Source organism: Bos grunniens, chromosome 16, assembly GCF_055505025.1.
Source record: "Bos grunniens cultivar Pamir isolate PY7600 chromosome 16, Bosgru_T2T1.0, whole genome shotgun sequence".
Taxonomy (NCBI): domain Eukaryota; kingdom Metazoa; phylum Chordata; class Mammalia; order Artiodactyla; family Bovidae; genus Bos; species Bos grunniens.
In genome coordinates, this window is record NC_141180.1 from 67417606 (window position 1) to 67440951 (window position 23346).

A 23346-nucleotide genomic window follows, 5' to 3' on the forward strand; every position below is an offset into this window, starting at 1 on the left:
CTTAGTAATCTAAAATGTAAATTGTAGGAGTGGGTCTGGTACAACATTGAGACATCCTGACTAGTGTGGGGGCACTCTCTGTCCCCCTTCTGATGTTTGTGTCAGAAGCTTTCCCTGTTCCTTTCATACTTTAATGAAACTCTGCTATACAAAAGCTCTTGAGTGATAAAGCCTGATTCCTGGTCCCAAAACTAAATCTTCTTCAGAGATCAGGAATCCGACACCTTTCACTATAAGCTATCATCTTGAGGGCTTACCCAGGATCTTCAGGACAAGATAACAACACTCAGAGCTTCAGCCTCCCTGCTTTCTCAGTATACACATTTTCTACTTTACTTTACTAACTCTATGGTGTGCCGGTCTGTGTGAATGTAGAATGAAAGAGATGTACCAAAATGAGTACGAAATGAGCCTTGAGCTCTGCTTTGTGGTTTCCTGGTGCCTCGTGATGACTGCAGGCAGCCCCAAAAAGGGGAGCCTTGGCAGGGGTTTATACCGACCTGCCAATGCCAAGAGACATCCAAGGTCCCTGCGAGGGAAGCGGCCAGAAATGGGCGTAGCATGTGGACCAAACTTTTCTTTCTTAGTCACCTTTTCCTGGTCTCTTTGACCATTTCATAATCGTGTAGGGAATTAGAACTACTAACCTACTCTGTCGGATCATAGACTTCCAAGGGAATTGTGATCCATGCCATTACTGTGTACTTTTACTTAGACCCCAAGTATGGAAGCCCGTAGCCTTGCTAGGAGCCAAAAGTTACAAGAACATGTTTGGGAGCAAGGCAGAGCTCTAGCTCCAGGAACATCTCTCAGGCTAGAGGTCACTCTTTTGGCTGCTGTGTCAGGGACCTTTGACCTGAAAGTGAGTCCTTGTCATGGCTGTGCCTCTGATCTATGTGGACAGAAGTACTGCTGGTGATCATGAGGTTTTTGAGGACACAGATCAGGAATTGCAGGATCTGCTCAGACTGGAAGTGGAATGGGCTTCTTGTTTTGTAATGCTAGCTCTTAGAAAGCCAGAGAAGGCCCTCTGATGGCTTTTGTCTCAACTCCCTAGATATTCCTTTTGTGGAATCTGTGGAAATGAACTGGAAGGAATGGCCCTAGCAGCTTGAGGACAAAAAAATCACTTTTTCCTCGCTGGCCAACCTTCCACCACCTCTTTTGCTCTACTGGCATGGTGACACTCAGAAGGGACATCTTGGTTGTTGTTTATCCCTTTATGACCCACCATTTCTACTGCAGTCAGGATTGTACTCGGAATGTGCATAGGCACACAGAACACAGACACGTCCCGTAGTAGTCCTAGCTTGGGAAACACCCCAGAAAACTACTCTGTTCCACTCCGGGTGGCATCAGAGGAAAGGGGCAAATCAAATCCAAGGTTTTGGTGGTAAGGAACTAAAAATCAATCTGGGATGCCATCAGGTTTACCCATAGTGCATCTCCACTCCTCCTTGGGGGAGGGATGAATAAGGAGCCTTGTCGGTAAAGGACAGACTAAGTCCAACCAGGGAAGGAAAGCTCGGGTGGAAAGTCTGTCTACACCCTCATCAAGAGCAGGGAGTAATGCCTCCCGTGGAAAGAAGCCACAGCTGTGGATGCTGCTTTTTTCTGTTATACATGGTAGCTAATAGTTATAGAACCACTCCTTTAAAATGTATTTTTAAAAACTGGGACAAGTTTGAGCCCCAGGGTTTAAAAAAAATACACCTGATCTTCTGTGATACTGAATGACTGCAGTACCCTTTGGAAGATGGGGAACACTGGCCAGGTGAAGGGTCTCCTAATTATGATACTGTTTTACAATTAGATCAGTTCTGTAGAAAATAAGAAAAATGGGTAGAAGTGCCATATATGTTGCTGTTTATCTCTCTGCAAGAGATGCCAGAATTATGTCCTAAGGGTACAGATTAGGATGTGAAACCTTCAGCTCCCTCCTGTCCTCTTACTTACAGGAGCCCTTGTATCCAGGACTCCCAAATGAACAGGCTGAGAATCAGGGCACCCTTCTAGAAGGGGTTGCCTCAACCTCAGTAGAGATTCAAACAGTACCAATTGTGGTCAAGACTACCCAGAGGATCCAAAAAACTACATAGAAGTCTTTACAGGATTAGCTTTACTTTATGAGCTTACTTGGAGAGATGTAATGTATGTCTTGGGACAGACACTGACTCCTGACTTGAAAAGTTGAATTCTTGGGGAAGCTACTGCCTTTAGAGATGAATGGCTTGAGCATGAGGCAGGGGAAAGAGGGAACACAAAATAACCCTCCTTCCTACTGGGAGCCAAGCAGCTCCCATAACAGAGCCACTTTGTCAGATGTATTCTTGAAGGACTCAAGAGAGTGCATGCTAAGACTTTAAACTGCTAAATTGGCTGACAATGAACAGGGATAGAGGGAAACTCCTGGTAAATTCCTAGATAGACCATGGGAGGCTCTCTGCAAGCTTACTGACATTGATCCTGAAAATACAGAGAAAAATGGTCTTAGATAGATTTCTCAGTCAGCTCCAGATAACTGGCCTAAGCTACAAAAACTGGCATTTGGACTAAATCAATCTTTAAAAAACTATTTCGGCTGACTCAGACAGTATATTATGGTAGAGACTATGAGGAGGAAAATAGGAGGAAAAAAAGAACCAGGCCAAAGACTGAAGCCCCAACAATGGCTGTTAGGTCTGCTCTGAAACAGCCTGAGGAAAAACGCCCAGAGGAACCCAAGTGAAAAAGGATGGACTTGTTATTACTGTGGAAAGGAGGGGCATCTCAAGAGAAGTTGCTCTCAGGTGTCTAAGCCACCCCTGGCTCTCCATCAGGTCTGAAAAGGATCACACTGGAGGAGAGACTGTCCCCAGAGGTGTAGGCCCCAGGGGTCAGACTCTCAGGACAATCAGGACTGAAGGTGCCTGGGGGTCCCCACACAAGCTCCTGTCCTAGTAACACCTAAGGAATCCTGGGTATTAATAACTGTGGGGGGGGGGTGTCAATCAGTCGATTTTCTTTTGGACACTGGGGCAACTGTCTCTGCTCACTGAAGCCCCTTGTCCACGTTCCTCCTGATCCACTATTGTCATGGGTCTGTCTGGGTGAGCCAAATGCTATTATTTCAGTCACCCTCTAAGCTACAACTGGGACTCTGTGCTGTTTTCTTGAGTTTCTGATCGTGCCAGAGTCTCCCTCACCCTTCTTGGGAGGGATATAGTGAGCAAGGTCCAGGCCTCTGTTTTCATGAATCTGGAGCCTGCTCTTTCTCTCTCACTAACTGAACAAAATGTAAATCCTGAAGTGTGGGCTGATGGAAAAACTGTGGGTCCAGCACAAAATACTGTTCCTGTTGTTATCAAGCTCAAAGACCCTCACCTATTTCCACATCAAAAGCACTACCCACCAAAGCCCACGGTTAAGGAAGGGTTAAAACCCATCCTTGAAAATTTAAAGGAACAAGGGCTATTAATTCCCTGTAATAGTCCTTATAACACTCCTATTTTGGATATAAAAAAAGTCAAAAGAGAAATGGAGACTTATTCAATATATACAAATAATAAGTACCTAATCCTTATACTTTATTATCTGAAATTCTTGCATGGGCCAAATATTTCTCAGTAATTGATTTAAAGGGTGTCTTCTGTTCTGTATCATTGGTGGATAAAAGTCAATATCTTTTTTTTTTTTTTTAAACTTCACAATATTGTATTAGTTTTGCCAAATATCGAAATGAATCCGCCACAGGTATACCCGCGTTCCCCATCCTCAACCCTCCTCCCTCCTCCCTCCCCTATCCTCCCTCTGGGTCGTCCCAGTGCACCAGCCCCAAGCATCCAGTATTGTGCATCAAACCTGGACTGGCGACTCGTTTCATACATGATATTATACATGTTTCAATGCTATTCTCCCAAATCTCCCCACCCTCTCCCTCTCCCACAGAGTCCATAAGACTGATCTATACATCGGTGTCTCTTTTGCTGTCTCGTACACAGGGTTATTGTTACCATCTTTCTAAATTCCATATATATGCTGTATACTGTATTGGTGTTTTTCTTTCTGGCTTACTTCACTCTGTATAATAGGTTCCAGTTTCACCCATCTCATTAGAACTGATTCAAATGTATTCTTTTTAATGGCTGAGTAATACTCCATTGTGTATATGTACCACAGCTTTCTTATCCATTCGTCTGTTGATGGACATCTAGGTTGCTTCCATGCCCTGGCTATTATAAACAGTGCTGTGATGAACATTGGGGTACACGTGTCTCTTTCCCTTCTGGTTTCCTCAGTGTGTATGCCCAGCAGTGGGATTGCTGGATCATAAGGCAGTTCTATTTCCAGTTTTTTAAGGAATCTCCACACTGTTCTCCATAGTGGCTGTACTAGTTTGCATTCCCACCAACAGTGTAAGAGGGTTCCCTTTTCTCCACACCCTCTCCAGCATTTATTGCTTGTAGACTTATGGATTGCAGCCATTCTGACTGGTGTGAAATGATACCTCATAGTGGCAGCCTTCAGAATGGGAGAAAATAATAGCAAATGAAGCAACGGACAAACAACTAATCCCAAAAATATACAAGCAACTCCTACAGCTCAACTCCAGAAAAATAAATGACCCAATCAAAAAATGGGCCAAAGAACTAAATAGACATTTCTCCAAAGAAGACATACAGATGGCTAACAAACACATGAAAAGTCAATTTCTATTTGCCTTTGAAGACCCTACTCAGCCAGCTTCTCAGTTAACGTGGACAGTTTTGCTCCAGGAATTTCCTGATAGCCACCACCTATTTGGGCAGTTTTTCACAGGATCTACAAAACTTTAATAGCTCCGAGGCAGTTGGTGCTACAGTATGTGTAGATGATATTCTGCTCTGTGCTGAGACAGAGGACGCTTGCTCACAAGCCTCGGAAGACTTCCTAAACTTTTTGGCTGGCTGTGGTTATAAGGCATCAAGGGAAAACGCTCAGCTTTGTCAACAATTTGTTAAATATCTGGGCCTAATCATATCAGACGGAGAAGGCAATGGCACCCCACTCCAGTACTCTTGCCTGGAAAATCCCAAGGACCGAGGAGCCTGGTAGGTGGCAGTCCATGGGGTCGCTAAGAGTCGGACACGACTGAGCGACTTCACTTTCACTTTTCACTTTCACTTTTCACTTTCATGCATTGGAGAAGGAAATGGCAATCCACTCCCGTGTTCTTGCCTGGAGAATCCCAGGGACGGGGAAGCCTGGTGGGCTGCTGTCTATGGGGTCGCACAGAGTTGGACATGACTGAAGTGACTTAGCAATCATATCAGAAGGGGCTAGGGTCATAGGCCCCGAGATAATTAAACCTACACTAAATCATTCCTTACCTATGACTTAAGACAATTGAGAGGATTCTTGGGCATTACAGGCTATTGCCACATTTGGATTCCAGGTTATGGGGAACTTGCCCAGCCTTTAATGAGGGTTCAAACTGCCCCTTAAAAGAAGGGACTGTTTCTATGGCAGAGTGTTTTAGTGCACAGATATTGTCGTAGATCCTGAAGCCTTAGAATTAACTATGTGACTCAGTTTTTAGCTTTTCAATGGACATTATGAGAACTCTGGGAGGAGATCCCTGACCTAGCCTTCACAATTGGTCTAACTGCTGGATCTACAAAGTGCTCCCCCTACTCATCAATTGAAGACTTCCCATGGTAGGTTTCTCCAGTTCAAGGAAAGGACTTTTCTTCAACTCTTCAAATACCTTCTCCAGCAACAATTGTATGTGACACCTCTTCTTGATCTGATGACATCTAACAATCATAAACTGGACTGATGCAATTTTGGACATAATGTAACTATTAATTTTGATTATGTTTTAACTTTGTTTAATGACTATTTTGCCTTACATTTGTAACTGTATAACAGGGTTTGTTTCTAATGGTCTAAAAACTTTTAAGTTACAAATGGTTGTCCAGGCTCCTACAAGTGCTATAGCCTCCTCCAACTATTACCTGGGGCCCCTGGATCAGATACCCTCAGTATGAGGGTTAGGAGAATATGTTACCTCAACAGCAGGAAGTAGTTATAGAATGAAAACAATGCCCCTTTCCCTTGGCAACATAATTCTCCTAAAAGAAAAGGGGGGATTGAGAGAGTCAATTCCTAGGTAGGTTGATAAGAAGTCCAGAGTCCCTGAGGAAAGGAAAGGGGTCTGGGGCTCTCAAGGAGGAGACAAGGACAAGCATTATTTTTTTCTACATTGCTTTGTCTTAGTCAATATAACAATGTATCTTGCTGGAGGATATGTTTCTCCTTTAACAAGAACCTTCTAACTAATCTTGCTATCTTAAAACTTGTATACTGTGGGAGTGGGTTTGGTAAGACCTTTCTATTGTTAGTTCTAATCTTGCTAATTTAAAATGTAAATTGTGGGAGTGGGCCTGGTACAACATTGAGACATTCTTTTGATTTATTGTAATAACTAATTTTTAAAAAGTATATAGCTCCCTTGCTAAGACTAATGAGGGGGAACTCTCTGTCCTCCTTCTGATGTCTGTGTCAGATTTCTTTGTCCCTTTTCATACTTTACTAAAACTCTGCTACACAAAACCTCTTGAGTGATCAAGCCTGGTCCCTGGTCCTGAAGCTAAATCTTTTTCTTTGGATATCACGAATCCTACACTGCTCATCATAAGGTATCAGTAGTGAAGAGTTGATTCTCAATTTGCTGATGGTTAAGACTCAGAGCAAGGTGATACTTGAGTTAAGACCCAGTAGAGGTAAGAAATTGAGCCATGAAGATAAGGTGGGGAAGGCTTAAGTTTAGTCAATACCAAGAGTAAAGGCTGTTAGGTAGGAGTGAGCTTGGAGAATTTAAGAAATAACAAGGAGAGCTGTGTAACTGGCGTGAAGTGAATGTTAGTAGTAAGAGGCACTCACAAGATGATAGACAGTTGCATCTTTTGAAATATACACATAAACAGCTCAAGCATATAAAACTGTTAAGCAGTTTCGGTGTTCAACTGCAAACAGCACAGAGAATAGTATATTTGTTCACTCGGGACCACTTTAAAATCACTCACCAGCATTAGTTATGTACGGTACCTCTGAAAGTCTTGGTTTCTCTTGCATATATCTTTGTACAAAATACCTAACTATATTTCCAAACACATAGTCCAAAATAACATAATTCCCAATATACTTCCTACGCATATCCCTTGAAACTACCACATACTGGCCCTGAGAGCACACTCAACACAACCCGCATGAAGTTCATTATCTTCCTTCCTAGCCTATCCTCTTAGTTACTCAAATGAACGTTGAAATAGAAAATCCTATTTAGATAGTTGAGTCTCCTGTCCTCTTCAATATCAGACCCAGAATTTAGCAGCGCTCATCTTACTACTATAAAAGTCTACATTTTCTTAGCTTCTATTTTCAGCCAGTTTGACAATATGACTAAATTTGGGTAAATTAGATGTGACTGTTAGGTAGGTAGAATAGGGAAAAGGAGTCCAAAATGGCGGTGGCTAAAAGACAAGGAAGGTCAAAGGAAGGTCCGAGGACCAGAGTGAAAACTTCAGGCAGAACAAACAGCACTCCTGGCTAAGCCCAGTTTGCATAGGGCAGGCCCAGGTGGAGGAAAAAACATATAAAAGGAGGAGCCAAAGCACTTTCTCATGGACTCTATCTCCTGCGTGCGTGCGCGTGCACGCTCTCTCTCTCCCCCCCCCCTCCCCCTCCCCCTCCCTCTCCCTCCCCACGCACTCCTCCACTCTCTTCTCTTCGAGTCTTGGATTCTCCTGCTATCTTCTAAATAAAATAGAGCTGTAACACTGATTTGCTTAAGAGCTGTAGCACGGTTTGTCCAAGACCTAAGAGCTGTGACGCGCTGAGGGCTTTAATGTCTGTCGCTCCAAATCTTTGTTGTGACAAGACAAAGAACCGAGGAACATACACTCGTGGGACATGACCATAAGTGCTGTTTGGGTCTGACTGTTTGAGAACCAACTCAGTTTACATTCCTACTAGTACTTCATCTTCTTGTAGTGGGAGATAAATGAAGTTCTTGGACCATGGTTGTAAGGTATCTGATGGAAACATGAAGATGGGAGCTTTGTACAAGGATGGTGAAATAAAAAGACAAAAAGTGTGGTTCACTGATGATACTATAGAACTATGATACTGTTCTGGAGTTCCTACCTCCTAATTTTTCTATGTAAGTTTAAACAATACCTGCGTTTCATCTAGCAACTCTTATTCTGAATTGTTATGTTCATCTGAACTGAATCCAATTAACAGATACAACCATTCTTTTATTGGTCCATATTTAGAACCATCTTTCACTCTGCTTTAATTTGTTCTATCTGGTACTAGTAGTTAGCTGTAACATTCTACTTAGTTACCATTCGATATCTAAACAATCTCTTGTCTAATTAACTGCCTTTCTCTCATGACTTACAATATAGAGGATTGAAGGCATTTTCTTAAGGGTGTCTATAGTCAGATGGAAAAATAATTATCCTCACATATAGATCTATTCCTTCCTCTTTCGTGTTCAATTTCTGCTGGTCATTTAATTTTATTATAATTTTCAAAGCTGCTCCAGTACTTGTGTTTCCATAAACAACATACTTGGCAGTATCACACTCCATTTGTCTCCATTCTCACTTATGAATCAATCATAGAGATACTTTTCATATCAGAAGCTGTCAGACACACATCTATATCTACTCTTTTCAATGCCTAAGTTGCCCTTATTTTTTTAGCAAAATATTAGCAAGATGGGATAATAGAAATTCACATGGGTGTAAAATAAAGCACACACAATTTGAAATCTTCAGTTAAGGACTTCTCAGTGGCTTAAACTTCAGAAATTTTCTTACTCTTTCTGAATATGAACTTTATACTCAGTAAATTGTCAATAAATAACATCTTGCCAGTATTGGTTAAAGGGTAAATTAAAAATAATAGCCTAGGGTTATAGAATCCTTGATGGAGCAAGAGGAAAAAATTCTATCCCTCCACCTTAAAAATATGTAGTACATGTAATACATATGGACACATGTAATTATTGCTTTAGATATTGGTCAATAGGCAATTGTCTGCTATGAAGGGAAGTTGTCTTCTCAGAAGGGAAAAAAAAAATTTCACTGACGCTCGCTTCCAGGCACATTTCAGACAACTTGGCAAATAAAGAGGACCAGGGAGTTCATCAACATCTTTTTCAGTTCAGACAGTATCTAAGATCAGGAAATCTGAGGTGGCTGGAAATTTCCAGGCCTGCAAAAAGGCAAGAGGATATAAACAGTAAAGGAGGCCCAGAAATCAACAGTATTGGACTACTCAGATCTCAGCCGAATACTAAAACATAGATTTGTGAGATGAAATTCCACAATATCAAGCACAGAGGAAAAAAGGAGCTGTAAACTTTATAGTTCATACAACTTTACACAGGACTGGGAGGCTTTAAGTTCCTGCCAGCCATAGTGTTACTCTGCCTTGATCACTTAAAGCATTTTGTATAAAAGTCAAAAGGAAAGACTTCAGTTGTAAGGCTAAGTAATTGCTAGGGTAAAAGCTACTCTAGACCTATATAAAGAAAGCTGATGAAACAGACTTGAAAGTACCAAAGTGAACCATATGTAACTTAACAAATACGGTTGGAAGAAAAGGATACCCTTTATAGAAAGAAAGAAACTTCAGCCAACTTTGGGTTGGGAAGATCCCCTGGATCAGGGAAAGGCTACCCACTCCAGTATTCTGGCCTGGACAATTCCATGGACTATAGAGTTCATGGGGTCGCAAAGAGTCAGACACAACTGAGCAGCTTTCACTTTCATAGAACTATCAGTTCAGTTCAGCTCAGTCATGTCCAACTCTTTGCGACCCCATGAATCGCAGCATGCCAGGCCTCCCTGTCCACCACCAACTCCTGGAGTCCACCCAAACCCATGTCCATTGAGTCGGTGTTGCCGTCCAACCATCTCATCCTCTGTCGTCCCCTTCTCCTCCTGTTCTCAATCTTGCCCAGCATCAGGGTCTTTCAAATGAGTCAGCTCTTCGCATCAGGTGGCCAACGTATTGGAGTTTCAGAACTAACTGTATTTAAGCATTAAAACTGTGAAAATATAGAAGCAGAAATAATACAATACAGGAGAAAAATTCTGCACAATTGGAGTGGGCCAAGATTTCTTAGTTTACAGTAAAAAGAAAAGTGGAAAAAAAAATTGTTAAAGTGGCTTTATCAAAATTAAAACTTCCTAAAATTTTGCCATTAAGAAAATGAAAAAGCAAGCTATAGGATGCAAGAAAAAAATATTTCTTTCTTCCTTTTTTTTTCTGCAGTACCACTATATCTTGAAAATTATCTTATTGATTGCATTACAATCAACATTGTTTTATTTTAGTTTTTAAAAATCAGTATACTGAAGACTATCATGGTGACTATTTCACTAGGGATAAATAAGTTATCAATTGCGATGATATAAAACTAACTCTTTTTTAGGGCAAAATTGCATGCATTTGTTTTAATGAAGATATTTATATTCCAAATAGTTGGCCATTTGCATGGAAATTAGAATATGGTGGTTACAATGACTTATTAAATTGGCTACCAGACCACAATGAAGAAAAAAATCAATTAAAAAGCATATATAACCTATAGCATTTATTTGTATTATACCATTAACATATTTTCCTAGATTTAGCATTAATAATATTCTGTTTTCTGTAGAGAGTCTATCCAAGTGAAATGAAAGGCTTTGAGTACATTTTATGCCATGCACAAAATATCTGTGCTTATTTCTACTATGTAGCTGATGGACCATAAAGCATGATGCCAGATATAAAACAGAGCTGTTAAAATGTACCACATCATTTTATAGATTAGGAAAGTGCTAAAATGATATGATATTTCAAAGATGTCACAAAAATTAAGCAAAATGACCCCACCAAGCCTTTTTTAGTTTTAACAATGCAGCCCCTCATAATTTAAACCACTCCTTTGATATTTAACGCAAAACCCATAGAAAATCCTCATTTTTATGAAAGAAGAAACATAACTAAAGTGCACCTTCCTTTTTTGCTTCAAAAATATCTGGTGAAGGAGAAATAGTACAGTCTTGGAAGTTCAACAAACCTAGTTTTAAATTTTTGAATTGCCCTGAACTGACTATGGAGGTCAATAATTTCTCTGGACAACAGCAAGAGTTGATATATCAATCCCAATAGGGTTGATCTGAGGATTTAAGATATGAGCCAGACATATGATAAATATTTTCTCCAACTCTCCAAGACTGAAATATAGGAATTGAATATTCCAGTAGACACAATTAAGGGTGGTAGCATGGCAAGCTACATGTGAAAGTGTGGGTTCTGTTTTCCCAGAAATAATTATGCCAATTTTGGCCTATTTTTATTTTGACATATGTTCATTTTTAGGCATTAAAGTAAAACTGAATGTGCTTGTCATCAAATAATGAATTGAAAGAAGATATTTGAGATAAAACAATAACTATTAGTTTTTTTTGACAGGAAAGTAGGATTGATTGGTGGGCATAATTAAGGAGTGAACAGCACCAATGCTCTCATGAGTGCAAGGCCAGCCATTTGTCCAGGAGACCACAATTAGGGATGCATCAGATGAGCTGCTTTTCTGCCACCATGTTTTCAAATTCATCTGCATTAAACTTAGTAAATCTCCACTTATTGGAGATATGGACTTTCGGCTCCAAAGGAACTTGAACTTGGCCCTGCAGACTGTCTCAATCACGTGTTCCTTGCTCTACAGCTTGGTGCAGATATAGACTTATGACTTGTCCAATGTGGACCCTGGCCAGTGTGCCCTGAGGCTTTCCAAAGGCAGTGCACATGTCTGTCTGGAGCCTAGACAGGGAACGGCATGCCAGTCTTGGGTGTCCACTGAAAAGAGTTGTCTCCAAGGTCCCTTATGGCTACCTGTACAGGCAACAGGCTGCATACACTACCAAGGACTAAGCTATGAGGCAGGCATATGATAAATATTTTATCTAACTCTCCAAGATTGAAATATAGGAATTAAATATTCCAGTAGCTGTCTGCAGCTACTGCACACTGGGCCCTCATGGGGAAAAGAGCACAGTTGGCTTAACTGGCTGCAAAAATAGCTATCATTAATAAAATTATACTCTCATTGCATTTTAAAAACTTATGAATAGAAGAAAGGAAGACACATAGCTTCACTTGCATAATATTTCATATCTTATAGATCAATTGCATATATTGTTTTATATACAGCTCTTGATATATCTCATATTATCCCTACTTGCTTTATTCTGTTTTCCAGATCCTATCTTCATTCTGAGAGAGGCACAATACAGGAATAATAGACTCAATATTCTTCTCCCATATCCATAGTCACTGTATTAGTTTCTCACAGCTCCTATAACAAATTACCAAAATAAGAGTGGTTTAAAACAACAGAACTTTTCTCTCGCACTTCTGGATGCCAGAAATTCAAAAGCCAATATATGGTTGAATTACACTACCTCTGTGGTACGTAGAGATTCCCTCTTGCCTATTTCCAGCTTCTAGTGGTTCAAGATTTCCTGGGTTTGTGGATGCATAACTCCAAAATCTGCCTCTGTCTCCATGAAATCTTACATTGTTACATTTTTCTTACAAGGATACCTGCCACTGGATTTAGAGCCCACCTGGATAAATGCGGATGATTTCATCCTGAAATTTTTAATTAACATCTGCAAAGACCCGTTTCCAAATAAAATGACACATCCTTAAGTTACTGAGGTCAGGATATTGGTTTTTGTTTTTGGAGGAGCTTCTATTCTAGGCATTACTCTTACCTTTTCAGTTTTTCATTCAGCCATAGCATTTCTTTTTATTTTTTTTTAATTTTTAAAATTAATTTTATTTTAATTAAAGGCTAATTACTTTACAATATTGTGGTGGTGTTTGCCATACACTGACAAGAATTAGCCACAGGTGTACCTGTGTCCCTCCATCCCTAAACCCCTTCCCTCCCCATCCCATCCCTCTGGATTGTTCCAGTGCACCAGCTTTGAGTGTCCTATTTCATGCATTGCATTTGAACTGGTCATCCATTTCATTTATAGTAATATACGTTTCAATGCTATTCTCTCAAATCGTCCCTCCTTCACCATCACCCACAGAGCCCAAAAGTCTCTTCTTTATATCTGTGTCTCTTTTGTTGTCTTGCAAATAGGGTCATCATTACCATCTTTCTAAATTCCATATATATGCATTAATATACTGTATTGATGTTTTTCTTTCTGACTTACTTCACTCTGTATAATACGCTGCAGTTTCATCCACCTCATTAGAACTGACTAAAATGTGTGTTTTTTTAAATAATGAGTAATATTCCATTGTGTATATGTACCACAACTTTCTTATCCATTCATCTGCCAATGGACATCTAGCTTGCTTCCATGTCCTAGCTATTGTAAACATTGCTGCAATGAACATTGAGGTATACATCTGTCTTTTAATTATGGGTTCCTCTGTGTGTATGCCCAGCAGTGGGATTGCTGAGTTGTACAGGCAGTTCTATTTCCAGTTTTTTAAGGAATCTCCACACTATTCTCTATAGTGGTGCTACTAATCTGTAATTCCACCAACAGTGTAAGAGGGTTGCCTTTTCTCCGCACCCTCCCCAGCATTTACTGTTTGTAGACATTTTGATAGCAGCCATTCTGACTGGCGTATGATGGTACCTCACTGTGGTTTTGATTTGCATTTCTCTGATGAGTGATGTTGAGCATCTTTTCATGTGTTTGTTAGCCATCTGTATGTCTTCTTTGGAGAAATGTTTGTTTAGTTCTTTGGCCCATTTTTTGATTGGGTCCTTTATATTTCTGGTATTGAGCTGCATGAGTTGTGTGTATATTTTGGAGATTAATTCATCAGTTGCTTTGTTTGCTACTATTTTCTCCAATTCTGAAAGCTGTCTTTTCACCTTGCTTATAGTTTCCTTCATTGTGAAAAAGCTTTTAAGTTTAATTAGGTCCCATTTGTTTATTTTTGCTTTTATGTCCATTACTCTGGGAGGTAGGTCATAGAAGATTTCGCTGTGATTTATGTCAGAGAGTGTTCTGCCTGTTTTCCTCTAGGAGTTTTATAGTTTCTGGTCTTACATTTAGATCTTTAATCCATGTTGAGTTTACTTTTGTGTATGGTCTTAAAAAGTGTTCTAGTTTCATTCTTTTACAGGTGATTGACCAGTATCCCCAGCACCACTTGTTGAAGAGATTGTCTTTTTTCCATTGCATATTTTTGCCTTTTTTGTCAAAAATAAGGTGTCCATAGGTGCATGGATCTATCTCTGGGCTTTCTATTTTGTTCCATTGATCTATATTTCTATTTTTGTGCCAGTACCATACTATCTTGATGACTGTAGCTCTGTAGTATAGTCTGAAATCAGGCAGGTTTATTCCTCCAGTTCCACTCTTCTTTCTCAAGATTGCTTTGGCTATTTGAGTTTTTGTGTGTGTGTGTGTGTATTTCCATACAAATTGTGAAATTATTTGTCTAGTTCTGTGAAAAATACCATTGGTAGCTTGACAGGGGATCTATAGATTGCTTTGTGTAGGATACTCATTTTTAGTATATTGATTCTTCCAATCCATGAGCATGGTATATTTCTCCATCTATTTGTGTCCTCTTTGATTTCTTTCATCAGTGTTTATAGTTTCCTATATATAGATCTTTTGTTTCTTTAGATAAATTTATTCCTAAGTAAAAATGTTTTCTTTTGTTGCAATGGTGAATGGGATTGTTTTCCTAATTTCTCTTTTTGTTTTCTTATTGTTAGTATAAGGAATGCAAGGAATTTGTGTATTTATTTTATATCCTGCAACTTTACTATATTCATTGATTAGCTCTAGTAATTTTCTGGTAGTGTCTTTAGGGTTTTCTGTGTAGAAGATCATGTCATCTGCAAACAATGAGAGTTTTACTTCTTCTTTTCTAATCTGGATTCCTTTTATTTCTTTTTCTTCTCTAATTTCTGTGCCTAGGGCTTCCAAAACTATGTTGAATAGTAGTGGTGGGAGTGGGCACCCTTGTCTTGTTCCTGATTTTAGAGGAAATGCTTTCATTTTTTGCCATTGAGGATGATGTTTGCTGTGTGTTTATCGAATATGGCTTTAATTCTGTTGAGATATGTTCCTTCCATGCCTGCTTTCTGGAGACTTTTTAATCATAAATGGGTATTGAATTCTGTCAAAGGCTTTCTCTGTATCCATTGAGATAATCATATTTTTTTTTATCTTTCAATTTGTTAATATGGTGTTGCACATTGATTTATTTCCAAATATTGACGAATCCTTGCCTCTCTGGGATAAAGCCCACTTATTCATGATGTATAATCTTTTTAATATGTCAATGGATTATATTTGTTAGAATTTTGTTGAGGATTTTTGCATCTATGTTCATCAGTGATATTGGCCTGTAGTTTTCTTTTTTGCGGCATCTTTATCTGGTTTTGGTATTAGGGTGATGGTGGCCTCATGGAATGAGTGGGAGATTACCTTCCTCTGCAATGTTCTGGAAGAGTTTGAGTAGGACAGGTGTTAGCTCCTCTAAATTTTGGTAGAATTCATCAGTGAAGATGTCTGGCCCTGGGCTCTTGTTTATTGGAAGAATTTTGAGTACAGTTTTGATTTTCATGCTTGTAATGGGTCTGTTAAGATTTTCTATTTCTTCTTTGTTCAGTTTTGGAAAGTTATACTTTTCTAAGAATTTGTCCATTTCTTCCCAGTTGTCTATTTTGTTGGCATATAGTTGTTGATAGTAGTCTCTAATGATCCTTTGTATTTCTGTGTTGTCTGTTGTGATTTTTCCAATTTCATTTCTAATTTTGTTGATTTGATCCTTCTCTCTTTTTTTCTTGATGAATCTGGCTAATGGTTTGCCTATTTATCTTCTCAAAGAACCAGCTTTTATTTTTGTTGATTTTTGCTATAGTCTCCTTCATTTCTTTTTCACTTATTTCTGCTTTGATTTTTATGATTCCTTTCCTTCTACTCACTTTGGGGTTCTTCATTTCTTCGTTTTCTAGTAGCTTTAGGTGTGAAGTTAGATTATTTATTTGAATTTTCTCTTGTTTCTTAAGGTAAGCTTGTATTGCTATGAACCTTCCTTTTAGCACCACCTTTACTGAATCCTGTAGGTTTGGGTTGTAGTGTTTTCATTTTCATTTATTTCCATGCATATTTTGATTTCCTTTTTTTATTTCTTCCGTGATTTGTTGGTTATTTAGAAGTGTGTTGTTTAGCCTCCGTATGTTTGTATTTTTAATAGTTTTTTTTTTTTTTTCCCCTGTAGTTGACATCTAATCTTTCCTGTAGTTGGCATTGTGATCAAAAAAGATGCTTGAAATTCTTTCAATTTTTTGAATTTACCAAGGCTAGATTTATGGCCTAGATTCTGATCTATCCTAGAGAATGTCCTGTGTGCACTTGAGAAAAAAGGTGAAATGCATTGTTTTGGGGTGAAATGTCTTATAGTTATCAAAGAGATCTAACTAGTCCATTGTATCATTTAAAGTTTGTATTTCCTTGCTAATTCTCTGTTTGGTTGATCTATCCATAGATGTGAGTGGGGTATTAAATTCTCTCACTGTTATTGTGTTACTATTAATTTCCCCTTTCATACTTGTTAGCCTTTGCCTTAGATATTAAGGTGCTCCTATGTTGGGTGCATATATATTTATAATTGTTATATCTTCTTCTTGGATTGATCCTTTGATCATTATGTAGTGTCCTTCTTTGTCTCTTTTCATGGTCTTCATTTCAAAGTCTATTTTATCTGATATGAGTATTGCTACTCCTGCTTTCTTTTGGTCTCCATTTTGCATGAAATGGCTTTTTCCATCCCTTCACTCTCAGATTGTATGTGTCCCTTGGTTTGAGGTGGGGTCTCTTGTAGGGGTTTTGTTTTTGTATCTGTTCAGCCAGTCTTTGTCTTTTGGTTGGGGCATTCAATCCATTTACATTTAAGGTATTTATTGTTAAGTATGATCCCATTGCCATTTACTTTGTTGTTCTGGGTTCGATTTTATAAACCTTTTCTGTGTTTCCTGTCTAGAGAAAACCCTTCAGCATTTGTTGAACGGCTGGTTTTGTGGTGCTGAATTCTCTCAGCTTTTGCTTGTCTGTAAGCTTTTGATTTTGCCTTCATATTTGAATGAGATCCTTGCTGGGTATAGTAATCTGGGTTGTAGGTTTTTCTCTTTTGTCACTTTTAGTATGTCCTGCCATTCCCTTCTGGCCTGAAGAGTTTCTATTGAAAGATCAGCTGTTATCCTTATAGGGATCCCCTGTGTGTTATTTGTTGCTTTTCCCTTGTTGCTTTTAATATTTGCTATTTGTGTTTGATCTTTGTTCATTGATTAATATACGTCTTGTGTGTTTTGGCTTGGGTTTATCCTGTTTGGGACTCTCTGGGTTTCTTGGACTTGGATGCCTATTTCCTTCCTCATAATAGGGGAGCTTTCAACTATTACCTCCTTAAGTATTTTCTCATGCCCTTTCTTTTTGTCTTCTTCTGGGACACCTATGATTTGAGTGTTGGGGCATTTAACATTATCCCAGAGGTCTCTGATGTTGTCCTCCTTACTTTTAATTCTTTTTTCCTCTCTGCTTCATTTATTTCCACCATTCTATCTTCTGCCTCCCTTATCCTCCCTTCTGTCTCAGTTATTCTATGGTTGATTCCCTCCAGAGTGGTTTTGATCTCAGTTATTGCATTATTCATTATTGATTGACTGTTCTTTATTTCTTCTAGGTCCTTGTTAAACATTTCTTGCATCTTCTCAATCCTTGTCTCTATTTATTTATAACTCCATTTTGTTTTCAAGATTTTGGATCATCTTTCTATCGTTATTTTGAATTATTTTTCAGGTAGACTCCCTATCTCCTCCTCTTTGGTTTGGTTTGGTGGGTATTTATCATGTTCCTTTACCTGATGAATATATCTCTGCCTTTTCATTTTGTTTAGATTGCTGTGTTTGGGGTGCCCGTTCTGTAGACTGGAAGTTCATGGTTCCTCTTTATTGTGGAGCCTGCTCCCTGTGGGTGGGGTTGAACTAGTAGTGTGTCAAGGTTTCCTGGTTGGGAAAGCTTATGTCTGTGTTCTGGTGGGTGGAACTGGATCTTTTCTCTCTGGAGTGAAGTGTCCAGTAGTGCACTTTTGGGTGTCTATGGGTTTGGCATGGCTTTGGGAAGCCTGTCTTTTAATGCTCAGACCTGTGTCCCTGCTTTGCTGGAGAATTAACATGGTATGTTTTGCACTGGAACTTTTTGGCTCTTGGATGGAGCTTGGTTTTAGTGTAGGTATGGAGACTTTTGGGTGAACTTTTGTCTATTGATGTTCCCTTGAATCAGCAGTTCTCTGATGTTCTCAAGTTTTGAAGTTAAGCCTCCTGCCTTTGGCTTCTAGTCTTTCTCTTACAGTAGCCTCAAGGCTTCTCCATCCATACAGTATAGATGATAAAAAGTCTAGGTTAATGGTAAAAAATTCTCCACAATGAGGGACACCCAGAGAGATTCACAGAGTTACATAGAGAACAGGGAGGAGGGAGATAGGGGTGACCAGGAGGAGAAGAGGGGGAGTCAAAGGGGAGAGGCCAATCTAGCCAGTAACCAGTTCCCTAAGTGTTCTCCACAGCCCAGAACACTCAGAGAAATTCACAAATTAGAGAAGAGAAGGGGGAGGGAGGAGACATAGGTTAACTGAGGGAGAAAATGGACAGTCAAAAGGGGAGGGAGTAATCAAGCCAGTAATTACATCCCTAAGTGAAAATGGATACTGAAGATTAGATTCTTAAAGGTACAAAATTAATAACAAATATCAAAAAGTAAAGATTAAAAATCTAGAATAGAGGTTAGACCCCAAAAACTACAATATAAAAAATACAAAACAAAATCAATCACAAAATTGAAATATATATATATATATATATATATATATATATGAAATTTCCTTTAAAAATAGGTCTTTTTTCCCAAGGTAATAGTAGGTTATAAAAATGAAAATTAAAAGAGTAATAAAGGACTTAAAAATTAAAAAGTGATAATAATAAAAATATATCTAGGAATTTCTCTGGAGCTGTTGTGGGCAGTGTGGGGTCATTTCAGTGTCAGATAGTTCCTTGTTCCCACTTGTACTTATTTTCAAGGTCCATAGACCCCCCTCCTGTGCCCAGTCAATGTTAACTACAGGGTTTTAATCTGTTCCATCTGTTACTTCCAGAGCGGTTCCCTCTTCTTTATTTTGACTTCCTTTGTTTGCAAGTCTCCTCATTATCTAATTTCCACCCTAACGCAAGAGGATGAACGTGGTCACTTACTTAGGCTCACTAGTTCTGTTGTGTTGTGCAGAGGGAGGGACACTGCAAACAAATATCAATGGCATGTGTGGGGAGTGCTCACAGTGTATGGAGCATTCTGGGTTTGCCCCAGCTCATGGCAGTACATGCTTCCCATGTCTACACTTCTCAGGCTCCAGGGTGCTCTGCAAGGGCACTGTCCGGAGTGGGCCTTGCGTTTTGTGCCCTTCCCAGGTCTGAGCAACTTAGGCGACCAGGTGATTGGTGAGTGCACTTTCCAGGTGGGCCGTGCATCTTAATCATCTCCCTGGTCCCAGCTGCTTGGTTTTCCAGGTGTGCTGTGAGAGCACCATCTCAGGTGTGCCATTTGTCTCCTCTGGGGAGCTGATTTCAGGCTGTGACCCTCTTGGTGGATGTCAATCATTCAAGATCTCAAGAAGACGTGGTTAGCATCTGGGAGCCTGCTCACAGTTTGGTGGAAGATGCCATCTCTGGGGCCAAGACAGGAGCAGCCCCTTGCCTTTGGCTCTGGCTGTCACACACCTGCCTCTCTACCTCAGTGTGGGGGTAGGGGGTACGGGAAGGGGCCTGTAAGCAGCCAGCTAGCTCTCCTTTGGTATTCGCTCAATCCTTTGTTCCATGAGCAGGCCAGGCTGTGCACTAGTTTAGCGCCTTTCACGGCAAAGTTCTTTTTTCTCTCTCTCTCTCTGGCAATCCCACAGTTTGGTTTACTATCTCGTGTTAGTTCCCTCAGATTGTCCTCGGGGCATTCAGGCCCAGTCCTTACCCTAAGCACTGATGATACAGCCCGCACCTCACTGCCCAGCCCTTGCTCACTGGTGGCAGATGCGAGCATCTGGGCTACTTCTCTGCTGGCAGTTGCAGTTAGGCATGTATTCTGTGTTTTTGTTTTTTTTTTTTTTTTCTCTTTCTCCTGGTTATGCTGCCCTCTGAGGTTCCAAAACTCCCCACAGATCCACCTCTGAGAGGGCTTCCTACTGTATGGAAACTTCTCTTTCATGACTCCCTCCCCAGGTCTCTAACTCTTTTGTCTCTTTTTGTCTTTTATATTTTGTCCTACCTCCTTCTGAAGCAAATAGACTGCCTTTCTGGGTGCCTGGTGTCCTCTACCAGTATTCAGAAGTTGTTTTGTGGAAGTTGCTCAGCATCCAAATGATCTTTTGATGAATTTGTGGGGAAGAAAGTGGTCTCCCCATCCTATTTCTCTGCCATCTTGGGACTGCTCACAGCCTTTCTTGTAGTTTTTTTTGTAATTTATTCTAGTCTTCCTCATAGAAACATCACTTTTTCTATATGTTCCTGCAAAACTGTAAGACCCTTCCTTGATCCATTTTCATTCCTAGAAATGCCCATAAATTGTTTTCTTATAAATGTCCTGACACACACAGAGAACTACTTTCTTATAAATTCACAGTATCACATGAAGCCAGGCTACAAGTACTCATTGGCAATCTATTTAGATTTTTCTAATTAGATCTCTCAATCTAAACAGATTGTTTTAGCCTTTCTTTTTTCAAATGTCTTATTCTGAAGTTTCCTCATTCCCTTTCATCAAATAGCTAGTCAAAACAAATACCCTCAGCTTTCTTTAATAAAATTCATCCTCCTGACCCTCTCCTTGTTCACCACTCACAGTGGAACAGGCAACTTCACCTTCTACCACAACCTGTGCCTCCCATCTCATGGTGTATCAGGGCTCCCTTAGACCACCCCAAGTTTCAACAGTTCATGAGATGGGCTCACAAGACTCAGAATATAATTGTGCTCAGGTTATGATTTATTACAGAGGAAAGTATACAGGGCAAAATTAGCAAAGGGAAAAAGTAAACAAGGTGAAGTCCAGAGAAACCAGACACAAGTGCTGAGAGTCCTCTCAGAGGAGTTACACAGTGCATCTGAATCCCTTTAATGAGCAGTGGGGACATGTGTGCCATGTGATCTAACAGGATCTCAATACCAACGGGTTTACTGGGGGCCATCACTCAGGCAGGCACATTCTGCCTAGCACACACCAAGACCCAAGATTCCCAGAAGGATGGCAGATGTTCTGCACAAAACATACTTTTTTTTGCACTGAGAGTTTAGTCACAGTGAGCCCCTCTGTGCATAAATTTGAAAAATCTGATCCACACTCTTGGATGCCAACCACGGACCACCCTCGAAAGCAGACCTTTGTAAAGATTACATTCTCATGCCTTCCTCTCCTCAGGAGCCTTGCCCTTCATATATTATTCCCTTTCCTATCTGTACACCTTGGTCCTCTCTTTTTGCACATTCTTATCACCATTTAAATAATCTCACATCTTCAAGAATAAATATCCTCCCAACTCACATTTTCCTCCAGCCACCTCACTATCATTCTTTATCACTACCTTCACCTTCATATGTATTCAGTAACAATCTTGAAAGAATTCTGAACCCTACATTTTTCATTTCCTCAGTTAATTCTCATTCACCTAGCCACTCTCTAACTCTATCCAGAAGTGCTTCACTATAACTGCTGTAGTATAAATCACCCACTGATATTCTGGTTGCTAGATAAACCCAATGTTCTTACAGTTGTAAGCTGTCAGCAGCAAGGTAACTATTGGCATTGCATTCCTTTAGGGATGTTGCTCTTTTGTGACCTCTGGCCACTTCTCAGCCTTCTTTCCCTCTGTCCACCCTCTACTAGTTGATTTGGCATAGGGATTTTCCCAAACCTGCTTTTCCACCTCATATAACTGACTGGCCAACCTTCACTGGCCATGCATAAGTTGTCACATTCCCATTCACCTTTCCATTGTGGGTGAACACAATCCCTGGATTGATTTTAAAAAATAAGATAAGGAATCTAAAATTTCTCAAGTGATAAAAATATTTATTAAAAATCTACTAAAAACATGTGGTAAAGGGGTATACCCTTATGAAAGAAAATCTTAAGATCACATATTCCTCAGCCAAACTCATTAAGCAACTGACATAGGAATTGGTCCCTGTCATTTCTGGGATCTCATCCAGCCATCCAATTAAACAGGCTCTATGTGCCAGGGTTTGTATTAGCCACTGAAGGCAAACACATTTAATTGCTCAAACAGTATTTTATCCTTTCCCTTTACCTCTTACTAACAGTAGGGATTTCTAAGTTATTATGCAATTTCTTTGCCACAGAATTCCAAGGGGCATCATCTGCAAAAAGCGGACACTGAAACAAGATCCTTACTCTGTTTAAGGTAGCAATAAACCTAGCTCGAGACTTAATTAAGTGAACCCTGGAATCAGCATTTTAAAGCTCTCCTGATGATTCTAATGTCTTGCCAAAGTTGGAAGCACTGTTAAAGCTAGTCACCATAACAGCTTTCCTGTTTTCTAGATTTCTATATAGTGAAATGTGTCCAATTTGGACTAAGTCAGTTATAAGATGTCTGGATAGTGTTCTAAGAAAATGCTTGCTTTCCTGATAAGAACAGAATGAAAGCTGTTATATGATCCTTCCCATTCATCCCTCTGACTTATTTGAAAGCCGATAACACATTTGAAACTAGAGTAGCCATCAGGCAACAATATAATGACTAAAGCCAACAAGAAAGGCAATGCCAAAGAATGCTCAAACTACCGCACAATTGCACTCATCTTACACGCTAGTAAAGTAATGCTCAAAATTCTCCAAGCCAGGCTTCAGCAATACATGAACCATGAACTTCCAGATGTTCAAGCTGGTTTTAGAAAAGGCAGAGGAATCAGAGATCAAATTACCAACATCAGCTGGATCATGGAAAAAGCAAGAGTTCCAGAAAAACATCTACTTCTGCTTTATTGACTATGCCAAAGCCTTTGACTGTGTGGATCACAATAAACTGTGGAAAATTCTGAAAGAGATGGGAATACCAGACCACCTGACTTGCCTCTTGAGAAACCTATATGCAGGTCAGGAAGCAACAGTCAGAACTGGACATGGAACAACAGACTGGTTCCAAATAGGAAAAGGAGTACATCAAGGCTGTATATTTAACTTAGATGCAGAGTACACCATG

At 39.8% G+C, this 23346-nt stretch overlaps 1 long non-coding RNA gene and 1 pseudogene across 5 annotated transcripts in view; both read right to left on the reverse strand.

The window, feature by feature from the left end:
- The window catches only part of LOC147356952 (uncharacterized), a 785341-nt gene that overhangs the window by 404145 nt on the left and 357850 nt on the right, over positions 1-23346 (reverse strand). The window lies entirely within an intron of this gene.
- LOC147356954 (small nucleolar RNA SNORA70) lies at positions 11895-12104 on the reverse strand (annotated as a pseudogene).